The sequence below is a fragment of the Cervus canadensis genome, chromosome 7 (assembly GCF_019320065.1).
Source record: "Cervus canadensis isolate Bull #8, Minnesota chromosome 7, ASM1932006v1, whole genome shotgun sequence".
NCBI classification, from domain to species: domain Eukaryota; kingdom Metazoa; phylum Chordata; class Mammalia; order Artiodactyla; family Cervidae; genus Cervus; species Cervus canadensis.
The window spans coordinates 14089000-14105967 of NC_057392.1; the positions used below are offsets into that span (position 1 = coordinate 14089000).

Below are 16968 nucleotides of genomic sequence, written 5' to 3' on the forward strand. Positions count from 1 at the left end.
TGAGGTTTTGTGATTTCCATTTTTCATTTCCCTGATGATTAGTGATGTTGAGCATCTTTTCATATTTCTGTTGGCCATCTATATGGCTTTTTTAGAAAAGTCTCCAATCAGATCTGTCCATTTTTTAAGAAAGCTTTTTGTTTTATTTTTTATGTTGAGTTGTATAAATTCGCTGTATATTTTGGATATTAATCCCCTTATAGGATATATTACTTACAAACATCTTCTCCCATTCAGTAGTCTGTCTTTTCATTTTGTTAATAGTTTCCTTCACAGAGGAAAGCTTTTGAGTTTTGTTGTTGTGTTGTGTGAGTCACTCAGTCATGTTTGACTCTTTGCAATGCCATGGACTGTAGCCTGCCAGGCTCCTCTGTTCATGGAATTCTCTAGGCAAGAATATCGGAGTGGATTGCCATTCCCTTCTCCAGGGGATTTTCCCAACTCAAGGATCGAATCTGGGTCTCCTGCATTGCAGGCAGATTCTTTACCGCCTAAGCCACCAGGGAAGCCATGAGTTTGATCTAGTCCAATTTGTTTACTGTGGCTTTTGTTTCTCTTGCCTGAGGAGGCAGATCAAAAGACATACTGGTAATACTGCCTATGTTTTCTTCTAGCGTTTTTTTGGCTTCAGGTCTTATATTTCAGTCTTTAATTCATTTGAATTTATTTTTGCACATAGCATGAGTAAAAAGTCCAGTTTGACTCTTGAGCATGTCAAAAAAGCTGTTCAGTTTTCTTGACATTGTTTTTTGAAGAGGCTGTCCTTTCCCATTATACATCCTTGCCTCTTTTGTCAAAGATTAAGTGACCATACACATGTGGCTTCATTTCTGGACTTTCTGTTCAGAATTGGGTCACTTTTAATGGCTATATAGTATTCCATGGTAGACATGTATCATTATTTAGTGACAAGACTCCTACTAATGGATACTTAGGTTATTTCTAGTTTTTCTTATCAAATACAAACCTGCAATGGGTATTCCTGTGAATGCATCTATGCTATGAAACAAAGGTTGTAACAACAGAGACCCAACCAACTAACAAGTTATAACAACACAGACCCAAGTCCTCCAGAGGTCCTCACTCTTGCCAACACCATTAAGCTGTTGAAACACACTGCAAATGTATTTCTACTTGCATGTTAGAGACATTAATAATAAACATGCTCTAAATATTTCAGTTAGTCACATCTGTAAATCTTGTTTATAGTGATTTTTGTCATGTATAAGTTTTATTATACTATGAATGAATAATTTTTTAAACAATTTCTGATATTCATGACACATATAGAAAGATTCTATCACTCCAAACTTTTTAAAATCAGTATTTTCTGCTAGCACCATTATTCTTAACCATTTTGTGATGAGAACCCTGTTTGAGATTTCTGATGAAACCAGAACCACCCAGAAAAAAAGTCTTTAAATGTAAACATTTTGCAGATAATGTCACACATTTCAAGCCTTCATTAACCTGATATGCGATCTTGTGGAAATCATATTTTATGCATTTATCTGCAAACTACCATGGGATGATAAATTTTCAAAGTACTCACTATATCTATAGGTTAAGTGGGCCCCTTTCTAATATCTTTCTTCTCAAGGACTTCATTCCCAGTGCCTTGGTCTTCTTCCCATGCATCTTACACAAAAACACTTGTGAGTAAATATGTGAAGAGTTCTCTTTAGGATTTGCCAGTTGCCATCTCTGGCCAAGCTCACATATGTAATGAGCTTTGAAGAGTTAAGAAAAACTGGTAAAAAGATCCCTTTCCAACTTCTTGGGATCATCTCAGAGAGCCCCTGAAGTTTATTTTGAAATTTTTATTAAATTCTTATTATCACTTATCTTTTAGCCATTCTCAATTTCTATAATTCCTGAGTCCTTAATTTTTAATACCCTGTAGAATAAAATTTAAAATCTCCTAATAAGTTAGGGGAAATTAAATAAAACTTAAAAGTTATGAAGGAGATAAGTTATCACAGGATCAAGAGAACGTAATAGAAGGCGAGCCAGTAAGTACTCCAGAAGAAAAGAAGATACTAAAACATTGTATATTGCTTCACATGTGGCAAGGAAGGAAAATATACATAAGGCTTTCTCATCAAAATGTAATCTATTCATATAATAGCTAAATGGTATGTACTCAATGAATGTACTCAATGAAATTCAGAAGATCAAAGTACTTTAACAATGAGGGTTTTCACAGAATTGTCACAAAATTCAGAGGAATAAACGTGGGTTACAGGCAAACCTCTGCTAAGAAATCTGGGTAGAAACCTGGGTTACAGGCTGACCTCTGCTACACAGGAGCTACCGACCGGCTTTGGGCAAGTCACTTCCTTTCTCTGTGTTGATGGATCCCCAGTTTAAACCTTACATTCTCACAAAAGCCTCCCTGGACCCTAAGGCAGCTCCCAGTGGTGGGCTTCTGGAGTTCCCAGTACTTAGAGCTTTCAGATTTAATCATCTGTTCATTGCCTATCCTCTCCACTTGACGGTAAGCTCCACCTCTATATTCACCTCAGATCTCCTGCTCCTTACGCAGTGCCTGGCACAAAATAGAGGGAAGAAAGGAAGGATGAAATAAGAAATAACTCAATCAATAAACTGATCCAAGAAAGAGGTGGACCAGAAGACCTCTAAGATGTGCTTAGATCTTAATGTATTAAAGGCATTTCTTCCTATTGAATTCTATAAATGCTTGGGTTTAATTAGGTTAAAACACTTATGGATCATCTAATTTGAATAGAGTCTTACGCTTGGTCTATAGGGAGAAAAAGGATAGCCAAGGATGCATGAGAAATAGGTCTTGTCCCTGCCCTTCAAAGAAATGGGTTTGGCTAAGGAAAAAAGACTACATTTAACAACTAGGACAAAGCAATAGGACAACTTAAATGAAAACAAAAATAACAGAGTAAGTGATATGACTAAGAGGAGCTGGATGGACTCTTAATTATTAAAGTACACCACACAGAAGTGAACTGACTCCTCTGTAACCACACAGACAATTTAAGTGAGACCTGATGGAAAAGAACTCCAGCCTTTCCATCTTCTGGTAGTTAAGGAAGCCTCTAAAGTAAAAAGTGAGGCTCATGTTCCTGACACAGGGTTACAAGAGAGAAGTAAAATTCAGCTCAACAACAGATGAAGTCTGATATGACCAAATCAATCCTACTGCAGATAGCTTTGGAGGCATTCAGACTTTCACCCACCTGGAAAAATAAATGCTATTCCAGAGAGAAACAAGCAAGTGGACATTGAAAAAATACATTAAAATGGTAATGAAGCTCCCCTGGTGGCTCAGACAGTAAAAAATCTGCCTGCATTGCAGAAAACCCAGACTCAATTCCTGGGTCATAAAGATCCCCTGGAGAAGGGAATGACTACCCACTCCAGTATTTTTGCTCAGAGAATTTTTTGGATAGAAGAGGCTGGTGGCATATAGTCCATGGGGTCACAAAGAGTCAGACTCAGCTGAGCAACTAACACACACACACACACACACACACACACACATACGGGAATGAATAAGATAGGCTACAAACTATTAAGGCCATGAAATCTCCCTATTTTGAAAGCCTACCCATGTGCCTCCTGTAGGGTAGGTCATGCAAAGAATGCACAAGAAGTTCCTGGCAGGGTCCACGCTTGAGGAGACCTCATTGTCTAACTCCAGAGACAAATAAGTAAATGAGGAAAACAATTCCCATTAGTAACAAAGTCTCCTAGTTCCAAAATGTGGCCTCAAATTGTAATGCCCAAAGAAGCAAAGCTAGATGAACAGGAAGGCCTGGAGTGGGACTGGGAATCAGGATGTTGCCCTTGGTACTTCTTGGTCTCTTCTTGTTGGGCCTCTCGCCCCTGAGGATTACCCCTCTCCCGTCTTTTCCACCCTGGGAAGAAAGGTGGTGGACACAAGGGATGAGCCCCAACACTTAGTGGTCTGCCCAGCTGCAAAGAGGGAAACCCAGGCAGACAGGCTGTGGCAGAGAGCACACCTCAGAGTTGTGATTCTGAGGGCACGAGCAGGATGTGGCCGGAAGTACTTTAAGATGCGAGTTCTTTTTCCTTCCTCAGGAACAAACCCACAGTGGGGCTATCATCCTCCCAAGGCAAGATCTAATCCCATCTGCTCTTCTTCCTAAATTCTGAGGGAACAGGGGAGAGCTTCCAGTAGGAGAAAGTTCTCATTAGCTCACAGGCAGGAAATTGAGACGTTTATTTAAAACTGAAGAAAGAGTAGGAGACTCAACCTAACACAAGGCACAAAGTGGCCACGTATCAGCTGCTGTACACCTCATCTTCCCATTGCTGTTCTCACCCCGGTGCCCATAATTTAAAAAAACTCAAAATCAACAGCTTAAAAGAAAATCCAGCTTGATTATAGGCTGTATATTTCTTGCTTCCTCCAACTATGAACAACTCTGTGAGGAAGAACGCATGGCCGAGACACTGGTTTTTCCCCTTCAGGAGGATTAACAAGCAACTTCATGCAACAGAGTCTCCCAGTTTATTGTCACCACCCTCCCTTTCCATCACCCTAAACACACACACACACGCACTCCCTCCATCAGTGCTCATGGAGAGAAGAGGGTGGGAGGCTCCTGCTGCATGCCTAAAATATCTCTCCATTCAAAGAAGTTACACTAGATAACCTTTCTGATTATGAGTCCCCCAAACCCCAAACAAACAAACAATTCTATCACAAATCTTCTTCAAAAAGAGGATCTGGAAAGAAAAATTCAATCGTCTGTAGGTATCTGCTGAGGAATTGGACCCAGCTAATTCCCCAGTAGATACTGAAAGTTGCAGGTGCTCCAGCCCCTTATATAAAACATCAGTGTTAAAGTAATCTCTAGATTACTTATGTTACCTAACATAATGTAAATACTATCTAAATTGTTATAAATGCAATGTAAACACTATGTAAATAGTTGCCAGTGTGCAGCAAATTCAAGTTTTCCTTTTTTTGGAACTTTGTGTAACTTTTTTTCTCAAATATCTTCGATCTACAGTTTATTGAATCGTGGATGCAGAACCTTGGATATGAAGGACCGACTGTATACTGTAATGGATCCTTTCATACCACAAATATTCTCATGGATTTTTACAAATTTCCCTCAAAAGTCTAAGGTAAAAAGAGAGAAAACCCACAAAATTTAGACAATTGTTAAGGGTTCAGTGAGTCACTGCTCATATCACCAAAGAATGCAGAAATATCCATGCAGTTCTACTTATACCTCTCATCAATAAATTCAAGCAAATATTTTCTCCCATATAGCTCATGCAGCTCAAAATCAAACAACCCAATTAAAAAAATGGGCAGATTTAAATAGACACTTCTGCAAAGAAAACAGACAGGTGGCCAAAAGCCACATGAGAAGATGCTTAACATCACTAATTACTGACTGCCTGCATGTGTGCTCAGTCTTGTCTGACTCTTTGCAACCCTATGGATTGTAGCCCACCAGCCTCCTCTGTGGAATTTCTGGGCAAGAATACTGGATGGAGTAGGTTGCCATTTCCTACACTAGGGGATCTTTCCAAACCAGGGATCGAACCTGCATCTCCTGCATTGGCAGGTGGATTCTTTACTACTGAGCCAACTGAGAAGCCCCAACTAATTATTAAAGAAATGCAAATCAAAATTACAATGAGGCATTACTTTACACTGGTCAGATGGCTATCATCAAAATCCACAAAAATAAATGCTGGAGAGGGTGTGGAGAAAAGGGAACCCTCTTACACTGTTGGTGGGAATGTAAATTGGTAATAGCCACTATGGGAACAGTATGGAGGTTCCTTAAGAAATTAAAAATAAAACTGCCATATGACCCTGCAATCCCATTCCTGGGCATATATCCAGAGAAAACATGCTTCAAAAGGATACATCCACCCCAATGTTCATGGCAGCAATAGCCACGCAGGGAAGCAACCTAAGTGTCCATTAAGAAGGTGTGGTGTGTGTGTATATATATATACACACACACACACATATATATACATACACAATAGAATATTATTCAGCTATCAAAATAATGAAATAATGCCATTTATTTGCAGCAACATGGATGGACCTGGAGATTATCATACTAAGTGAAGTAAGTCAGACAGAGAAAGACAAATGTCATATGACATTGGTTATATCTAAAAGAAAAATGATACAAATGAACTTATTTACAAAATAGAGACATATTCACAGATCTCAAAATCAAATTAAATTTGTGGTTACCAAAGGGGAAACATAGGGGAAATAACAAATTAGGAGACTGGGATTAATATATACACACTACTATATGTAAACTAGATAACTAACAAGGACCTACTATATAGCATTAATGAACTACTATGTAGTATTAAAAGACGCTTGCTCCTTGGAAGAAAAGCAGTGACAAACCTAGACAGCGTATTAAAAAAAAAAACAGAGATAAAAGTCTATATAGTCAGAGTGACGGTTTTTCCAGTAGTCACATATATATGTGAGAGTTGGACCATAAAGAAGGCAGAGAGGTAAAAAATTGATGCTTTCAAACTGTGGTACTGGAGAAGACTCTTGAGAGTCCTTTGGACAGCAAGGTGATCAAACCAGTCAATCCTAAAAGAAACCAAACCTGTATATTCATTGGAAAGACTGATGCTGAAGCTGAAGCGCCAGCACTTCAGCCACCTAATGTGAAGAGCTGACACATTGGAAAAGATCCTGATGCTGGGAAAGATTAAGGTGAGGAGGAGAAGGAGGTGACAGAGGGTGAGATGGTTGGATGGCATCATCAACTCAATGGACATGAGTTTGAGCAAACTCCGCGAGATGGTGAAGCACAGGGAAGCCTGGCGTCCATGGAGTCACAAAGAATTGACACGACTAAGCAACTGAGCAACAACAACAACTATATAGAACAGGGAACTCTAATCAATATTATATAATAACCAATATTGGAGAAGAATTTGAAAAGAATGATTGAATCACTTTGTTGTACACCTGAAAGTAACACATCATTGCAAATCAACTATGCACCAATAAATTTTTTTTTAAAAACAAGCAAGAAAAGAGACAAAATAAATGCAGTGAGAGACCCACAAGTATATACGAAATTGCAGCCAATGCTAATAACTAAAAAAGGAATCTCAAACCAGAAAAGCAATACTGCTGCTGCTGCTACTAAGGCGCTTCAGTCGTGTCCGACTCTGTGCGACCCCATAGACGGCAGCCCACCAGGCTCCGCCATCCCTGGGATTCTCCAGGCAAGAACACTGGAGTGGGTTGCCATTTCCTTCAACAATGCATGAAAGTGAAAAGTGAAAATGAAGTCGCTCAGCCGTGTCCGACTCTTCGCGACCCCATGGACTGCAGCCAACCAGGCTCTTCCATCCATGGGATTTTCCAGGCAAGAGTACTGGTGTGGGTTGCCATTGCCTTCTCCAGAAAAGCAATACAAGTATTTAAATTTTTCTTACCTTGAGTAGAAAAAAAAATTTTCAGTCTTATTTTGTCCATGATACAATAAGAAAAATGCAGAAATAAAGGAAAGAGTGAGAAGGGCCAGAAAGAGATATGCTTTAAAAACTACAATTTATAAGCCTAAAGTATGGCTTAAATCACTTGAGCAAGAGGTAGAAAACCATAATTTAAAAAGAGTGAACAAAAGAAACACTGATATGCTTTCAGCTCCACAGTCAGAAGGGCAGAACTGCCAAGACAGCATTACCATTGTTTGAGAACACCAGCAGGTTTATTCATGCTAAACATGCTATAATTGAGAATCAATATAGGGCAGAGTGTGCCTAAATGAACTCCAAGTGTTTGTACAAGCAATCCTGTTAGTGTCATGTTGCATTTTATTAAATGATGTTTGGAATAAAAAGCCTGTTGGTTGGGCCTGGGAAAACTTTGTTTCAAAGAGGTATAACTTCTCATGACAGCTATAATCATACCATTGATCTTCATGATAATCTCACTATACATAAAAGGAATCAACTATGAAGATAATGAACCAGTGCTCAGGTTGCATGGAGTGACCCTAAAACTGCCTTCAATTTCTAATGTGGGAGATAAATTAGGACATTATGAAGGTCCAGGATAATTTTCACCATAACAGGTGCAGGGAGAACAGTATCCTTTTTTCCCAAAGTAACATGTTTATTCAATCATTTTTTTTTCATTTTCATTTATTTATTTTTATTGACATAGACTTGATTCACAATGTTTAAGGTGTTCAGCAAAGTGATTCAGCTATATATACAGAAGTGATTCAGTGGTAAAGAATCCACCTGCAATGCAGAAGACACAAGTTCGATCCCCTGGAGGAAAGGGCAACCTGCTCCAATATTCCTGTCTGGGAAATCCCATTGACAGAAGAGCCTCTCCATGGGGTCACAAAGAGTCGGATATGAATGACCACACTAACACACATACACACATATTCTTTTTTATTATAGGCTATTGCAAGATACTGTACACAGTCTCCTGTGCTATACTATAAGTCCTTGTTTTTGTTTTTTTTTTTTAACTTTTGAATTTTTTATTTTGTATTGGGGTGTAGCCAATATTGTGATCATTTCAGGGGAAAAGTGAAGGGATTCAGCCCTACATACACATGTATCCATTCTCTCCCAAACCTCCCTCCTATCTAAGCTGCCACATAACACTGAGCAGAGTGACATGTGCTATGCAATAGGTCCATGTTGGTTATACCATTTTAAATATAGCAGTGTGTACACGACCATCCCAAATTCCCTAACTATCCCTTTCCCCTGGCAACCATAAGTTTTATAAGTCTGTGAGTCTCTTTCTGTTTTGTAAGTTCATTTGTACCCTTTCTTTTTAGTTTCCACATATAAGGGATGTCATACAATATTTCTCCTTCTCTGTTTGACTTACTTCACTCAGTATGACACTTTCTAGGTCTATCCATGATGCTGCAAATGGCATTATTTCATTCTTTTTAATGGCTAAGTAAAATTCCATTGTATTTATGTACCACATTCTCTTTATCCATTCATATGTTGATGGTCATTTAGGTTGCTCCCATGCTTTAGCAATTGTAAACAGTACTGCCATAAACATTGGGGTGCATGTATCCTTTCAGACCAGGCTTTTCTCCATGCTTTTGTCCAGGACTGGGATTGCAGGGTCATATGGTAGCTCTATTTTTAGTTCAAGGAACCTCCATGTTGTTCTCCACAGTGGCTGTACCAATTTACATTCCCACCAACAGTATAGGAGGGTTCCCTTCTATTCATACCCTCTCCAGCATTTATTGTTTGTGGATTTTGTGATGATAACCATTCTGGCAGGTGTGAGTTGATACCTCATTGTAGTTTTGATTTGCATTTCTCTAATAATTAATGATGTTGAACATCTTCTCATGCAGCTGTTGGCCATCCATATGTCTTCTTTGGAGAAATATCTATTTAGGCCTCCTGTCCATTTTTGAGTGTGTTGTTTGTTTTGATGCCATTAAGTGACATAATAGCTGTTTATAAATTTTAGAGACTAATCCTTTATTGATCATATCATTTGCAAATATTTTCTCCCAATCTGTGAATTGTCTTTTCATTCTGTTTATCGTTTCCTTTGCTATGCAAAAGCTTTTGAGTTTAAGTAGGCCCCATTTGTTTATTTTTGTTTTTCTTTTCATTATTCTGGGAGATGGATCAAAAGACCCCCAAACAGCCAAAGAAATCTTGAGAAAAGAAAAATGCAGCTGGAAAAATCAGGCTGTCTGACTTCAGACTATACTACCAAGCTACATTCATCAAAACAGTATGGTACTGGCACAAAAATAGAAATATGTATCAATGGAATGGGATAGAAAGCCCAGAAATAGGCCCATGTACCTATGGCCAACTAATCTAAGACAAATCTAAGACAAATGAAGCAAGACTATACAATGTTAGAAAGACAATGTCTTTAGCAAATGGTACTATGAGACTTGACACTATAAAACTCCTAGAGGAAAACATAGGCAGAACACTCTGACATAAATCACAGCAACATCTTTATCTATTTTATATATAGTAGTGTGTATCTGTTAATCCCAAATTCCTAATTTATCCCTCTTTCCCATTTTCTCTTTGATAACTGTAAGTTTGTTATCTATGTTTGTGAGTCTATTTCTGTTTTGTAAGTTGGTTCGTTTGTACTTTTTTCTAGACTCCACATACAATATCATATGATATGTGTCTTTTCTGACTTACTTCATTCAATATGACAATCTCTAGATCCACCCACAGGGCTGCCAGTGGTATTATTTCATTCTCTTTATGGCTGAATAATATTCCACTGTATTTGTGTGTGTGTGTGTGTAGTAAAGACACTACACTGTCTTTATCCATTCATCTGTTGATGGACATTTAGGCTGTTTCCATGTCTTGGCTATTGTAAACAGTTCCGCTATGAACACTGGGGTGCATGTATCATTTCAAATTAGAAAAAAAGAAAGAAAAGTTGTTAACTGATCAGTAATGTCCAACTCTTTACAATCCCATGGACTGTAGCCCACCAGGCTCCTCTGTCCATGGAGTTCTCCAGGCAAGAAGACTGGAGTGAGTTGCCATTCCCTTCTTCAAGGGGATCTTCCGAACCCAGGGATCAAACCTGTGTCTCTCATGTCTCCTGCACTGTAGGCGCATTCTTTACCACTGAGTCACCAGAGAAGCCCAATTAGAGTTTTTGTCTTTTCTGGATATATGCCCAGGAGTGAGATTGCTGGGTCATATAGCTACCGTATTTGTAGTTTAAAGAAGCTCCAATACTGTTTTACACAGTGTCTGCACCAATTTACATTCCCAACAATAGTGTGGGAGGGTCCCCTTTCTGTCATACCCTAGGAGCATATATTTTCAGGTGCTTACTGATCAAGTCAGGAGTACTGGAGAAGAAACGTGGTTACAGAAGGTGTGGCAGTTGCAGGAAGAGGATGGCTAATCAAGAAATGTGATCCAGATCAGCTGGGCAAATCTGATCAGTAACTTCGTCAGCAAGTGCACATGATTAGCCTACACACACAGCTCTGTGCTGGGCAGTCAGAAGCGAGGACATGGTACTACGTTCACAAGCATCCTATAAGGGGGCTATTTTGAGTCCCTTCTTGCAAATAAGAAAACTGAGGTTGAGAGAAATTAAATATTTTTCCCAAAGTCGCCTTTCTAAAATCTGATAGAGAAAAGATGAAAAAGCACATCTATCTAATGGGACAAAGGTTTTCAATGCTACCAAACAGATATGGTCACTGGAAAGAAAGGGCATTCTATGCACAGAATAGACAACTGGACCAAGGACCAGTCTGAGTAAGGAGCAGTTTGTGAAGAGAAAGAGTAGAAAGTCAGACAGTAAGTTGGAGTCATACTGCAGACTGTCTTTATGCCTAGTTAAGAAGCACACTGTCCTTCAGGCTGCTGGGAATCACAGGACTTTGGAAATCAAGAAAGATGTAAGAAAGGGGGTAAACAGACCAAAGGATCTAAACTAGATAACACAGTTAGTGGGAGGAGGGAAAAGATGGAAATGCATATAGAGAAACACCAGAAGGAACAAGAAGCTGAAGTCTAGTACCATATTAACATGGGATTTGGGGCTCTCAAATTAAAAGACACTAATTGGGGGTCTCTATTAATGTCCTATTGCTTCATGTCTAGAAGATATTTTACTAATGGCAATAATTAAAAATTTCAGAAGTGATCTAATAAGCGTTCTGGCTTAGCTGCCTGCAATGTGGGAGACCTGGGTTCAATTCCTGGGTTAGGAACATCCCGTGCAGAAGGGAAAGGCTAGCCACTCCTGTATTCTGGCCTGGAGAATTCCATGGACTGTATAGTCCATGGGGTCGCAAAGAGTCGGACAAGACAGAGCAACTTTCACTTTCACTTTCCAATAGAAAGGAGACAGCTTTTGACAGCTAAGGGAAGCATGCATCTGTCTGCCTTCGTCCTCATCCAGGAAGCTTCTTTTAAAAGGGACATGCTAATAAGAAATCATGTTTGAGGATATTACTTCAGCCATAGTTTTGTTTCCTAGAAAGGCCAAGGCCAGGATTCAACAATGGGCTCAGGAGGGAAAGGCCTGGGTAGGATCTACTCCTCCTGTGGCTCATGGGAAGCACAGGACACTTCACCGAAGCTGGAGGTTTCAGCCCTCCCCTTAATCATCTGTGTCCATTTATCACACTTATCCTCCAACACTTATCTAGGGAGTGGCCTAGAGTAGGACAAAATCCCAGGATTCAGGACCTGGGACTCTCAGGCATCTTTCAGGCATCATCTTTCATCTCTTTACACCTTGGAGAGAGCAGGTGTCTTTACCATTGCTACAGAATCTTCATGTAAGAGCTGCATATTAGTTCCTGATTCTATGAGAACAAACATAATTTTGTTTTATTTTTATAAAAAATAAATTATATATGCAAAAATTTGACTTTATCTTTGGTTTATACTGTAAGATTAGAATTTCTTTAAAATTAAAATTGAAGATTTTAATCTGGTGATATATGGTTACTATACACAAATCTTCCTCTTCAGAAGAAATACAATCATGTATTTTAAAATGTATTGGATACAATTCTCTATTTTTCCCTTCTCGTTAAAAAAATTCCATATAGGGGATAGGGATCTTCCCAGAGTAAGAAGAGAAACTAAAGCAAAAAATTCATCTCTGCTCCTTCGAGCAGCTGAGTGAGAAAGCTGATCCCAATCATCTTTCAGTAACAGCCTACATTCTTTCCTCAACTAGCAGTTGCAGAAGCCCCAATGAACTTCTCTTTTGCCGCTTTCAACAGAAGTTGCAGCTGAGGAAATACTAACTCTCTATGTGTCACTCCCATGCTCCAGCTACTTGAGAAGAGTAAGAGCCTTAAATGAATTCAATGAGCCACTGGGCTGTGTATGATGTCACAGAGCATGCCCTTCACAGCTGTGAGGGCCCATGAAGCCAGGACCATCATCTTACCCTATCAGAGAATCATAAATAAGGACAGAGCCTTCTGCAAATATGAGGATGCACTCCCTTGTAAAGTCATATTCAAGCATTAGCTCAAATGAAACTAGCTCTCCAAGACTGAGGGTAAATAAACAGAACACACTACAACACAAAACATTTTAAAGTCTGCCTTTAAGGTAGTAATTCCCAAAATGACACCATCTATATGGAATTTATTTCTGGAGTAATAAGCCAAATTATTTTACTTTGTCAGAACTGGAATTTTACAAACCCAGCTGTTGAATAACACTTGTCAGAGATGTCAAAATGTCTTTCAACATTTAGACAGCTACCTAGCCATTATTCCTACAAGATACATGGGTGGTTGAGAGAATCACATTTGACAGATGCAAAAAAAATAAAATATCCATATGGAAAATACAACTGCTGATTTCCCAATCATCTAGCCCAGCAATTTCCCTACCATTCTGCTCTGGGATGCAGCCAGTCTCCTAAAAAAACGAATTCAGGCTTTTTCATAATTGCTACTGAATGCAGAGGCTTCAAAAGTAATCTTTCAATTCTTTATTATATACATAACCCACAAACACTGTTTATGTTGATTCTAAGAGTTGAGAATTCAGTGTCCTTACACAAGAGAGGTCTCACATTCTTTTGACCCTACCACTGCTCCCTTCCAGAGAAACCACAGTCTTTATTGAGGCAAGAAGACCCAGGCCACCGCTGTGTGGACCAAGAGAGGGCATCAGTACCTCTAAGACTGCCTGGGAGAAGGAACTCTATAACCAGAGGGCTGATAGTTACTACAGAATTATCATATTCTTTTCCTTCTTGGTCCATACACAGCCATCAGTTAGGTTGTAGGGACAGGAAGACATGAGTAGAGAAGCCAAAACAGGAATCCTGAGCCATGTAAATGGTGGAGAAGTAGAATGCAGACTGATCAAGCACTGTTGGTGCAGACACACCCTGGAGCTGCAACAGATCAGGCAATAATCTTCCTGGTCCTGAGTTAGTTCCTGTCGCCGTGAGGTCTGGCCACATGACGGCTCTTTCTCATCCTGAAAGACCTCTGGGATTACCCACAACTTGCCACACGTCTGACATTTGTTTTATTTTCCCATGTATCTTTACTTAAGCCTGCCATTTCTTAAGGTAACTTGAATGAGCTTCTGTTCTTGTAATCAGAGACATTTATAGATGCCCCACAGTAAGACATCTGAAAGTGTTGTTTTTTTTTTTTTTTCTCTTTACTAACTATAAAACAACCTCAGATTTCCCATCTGAGAGTCTACAATAACCTCACAAATTTAGGGCTACTTTGCCAGTTTTTGTAATCACAGAGAAAGAAAAGAAATGGCTGGCAAAACCCCTTTCTCTTGGATTGTCTTTAAATCTCCCTTGCTGCATTTTTTCTCTCAGTCAAGAATAAAAACCAGCATGCTCTGGGAGCCTCAGTATTCTCTCCACCCTGTGTGGCACTGACAGACGTCCCCCCTATGACTTCTGGGTTGATTTTGAGGTTTAGGGACCAAGTTTTCCACTGATTCTTCTGGTCTCTATAGAATAATATTGGCTCCCAAAGCAGTTCCAGCACTGGGAATAGGTCAGGTCAGGTCAGAAATTAATGAGCCAGCCCCTTCGAGCACCTGCACCTTCTGCAACTCTAATTACTCCCCCTTTCTAAAGCCCCCCAAGGCTCTAGCAGCCAGCGATTCTCAATCAGAGGCCATATTTAGAAATACAGGGGGCCTTGTTGGCTGACTTGATGACTTGGTCAGAGTAATACAAGCATTCAATGACTAGGGATGCTCTATGTCCTATAATGGACAGCAAAGGTTCACACAAGGATGAGTCATTCTATCAAAATGCTAAGAGCACCTCCTGTGAGAAACACTAAGACCCCTCCAACACTCCAAGCAGACCAAAGCAGAACAGAAACACAAAGTGAAGAGAGGAGGGCAATACGAGGATCAGCACCACACAGACAGGAAAGGCGCGGTCAGTGAAGGCCAGCCAAGCATCAGCTCAGCCCAGCCACCTCCATGCCTTGTCTCCTGCAACACAACTCACGGCACGCAAACCCTCTGCTCTCATTCCTTCTACCATGCAAAACAGTCTTGGGCTCAGTTAGATTTAAATTACATCTTTTAAAATATGTCTTTATTTCTACATCTTTTCATTTGTTCTAATTATGATAGTTTCAGAGCCACTAATATTGGTACTAGTGAGAGATAATATCACCTGAAAATTCTTCCATGTTGCTAAAGGGCTTAACTACTAAATATGTCCTATACTACTTTACAAACTAATTCTTTAGGGGATAACGCCTCAGAGCTTAAGCTTGTGAACTAATGCCTTCTTATGAAACACTCTTCTGAGCCACGCTGGGGCTTGGAAGGAAAGAAGGTGAAAACTCTCACCATCTGTCCCAGACCCTGTGTGAAGCTCTAGGCAGTATCAAAAGAGACATCCTGCACAAACAAGCTTCACCACCGAGGGTCAGGGTGTGGAGACACCAAATGGAAAGAGACAGCTCAGCAGCCTGGGATTAAAGCACAAATATTTTTGAGGCAGAGCACTCAGTTATGTCAGAGAGACAGGCTCATGGCACTTTCTGTGACAGGTGCTACAGCAAGCCAAAAAGTTCAGCAAGGTCCTCTCACAGACTGAAAAGTGACCCAGGATGGAGAAGTCCAAAACGCAATTCTGTTTTAAATGAGGGGAGGTCTTGTTATAACAAGTACGCACACTGTCACTACAAGTATGGATTTCTGATAAACAGAGTCTTTATAGTCTAAAGCAGTGCTGTCCAACAGAACTCCCCGATGATGGCCATGCTCTGTCCACACCGTGCCTATGTCAATATGGTCTTGGTGTAAGTTTGCTGAGTGTATCTAGTAAGTACAGAGACCCAACACCTCAGCAAGGCTGAACTCAAACCTGCCGGGACAGTTTACATCTAATCCCTGCACTTGCTCTTCCTAAACTGAGATTTTCTAGTAAAATAACATGACTACTTCAGGCCCAAGCCAGGGTGATAGCCCTTTTCACCATTCCAGTACAGTTCTAGAAGATGAGCAGAACAACCGTGATCGTAAAACATTTTATGTACCATTCAAAGGGCATGGGTTGAAGACAACCCCTTTTCTATACTTTCAAAGGAGAGAAGAAAAAGATGGAAAAGTTATAGAATAAAAACAGATTTCCTCAAACACTCTCTGGTATTTGTTGTATTACTCACAAAATCTGCTCTAGGATCCGTAGTAATTTGGGAGGATATTTTTCTTTGGGAGGGTTACTTCTCTTTGTCCTTTGGTGACTTTATGTCCTAGTGACTTCCCCTCACTAGGTGGCGCTAGTGACAAAGACCCCACCTGCCAATGCAGAGGACTTAAGAGACTCAAGTTCAATGCCTGAGTCAGGAAAATCCCCTGAAGGAGGGCATGGCAACCCACTCCAATATTCTTGCCTGGACAATCCCCATGGATAGAGGAGCTTGGTGGGCTACAGCGCACAGGGTCAGACATGACTGAAGCAACTTAGCACTAATTATATGAGTCACTCTAAGAGATTACCGCAATCTCCCATCCCTAGTTAAAAGCAATTTCCTGGACTGCTCTTCTAAAAGCTTATTTCTCTCTCCTCCACTCTCCCATTTTTCCCTTAAAAAAAAAAAAAAAAAGCCTTTATCAAGAGTATATTGTTGAGATGAACTAAATATGAAAGCTTCAAGTGCAATCAGTCTGGCACTATGCATCATTTCCCACACCACTGACCCTTCAAACTCCCCTCCTCCTCAGCTACTGCCTTCATAAGGATTAAGAGTGATCCCTGGGTCCTGGATATTTGAGGAGACAGGTACTTATTAGCATTCATAGAGCTCTCAAGTAATCACACAGTGCTTCATACAGCCCTTCTTTAGGCTACTGACTTAGAAACACTGTGTCTATTTTACAGGTAGGGAAACTAGCATAATGAGGCTAAGTTACTGAAATGCCCTCCCAGAGAAACTCAAGAGCAAAATTAAATCA

General features: G+C 39.9%; 1 protein-coding gene across 2 annotated transcripts in view; it reads right to left on the reverse strand.

Moving 5' to 3' along the window:
- The window catches only part of TMEM108 (transmembrane protein 108), a 411372-nt gene that overhangs the window by 386725 nt on the left and 7679 nt on the right, over positions 1-16968 (reverse strand). The gene's annotated exons all lie outside the window — the stretch shown is intronic.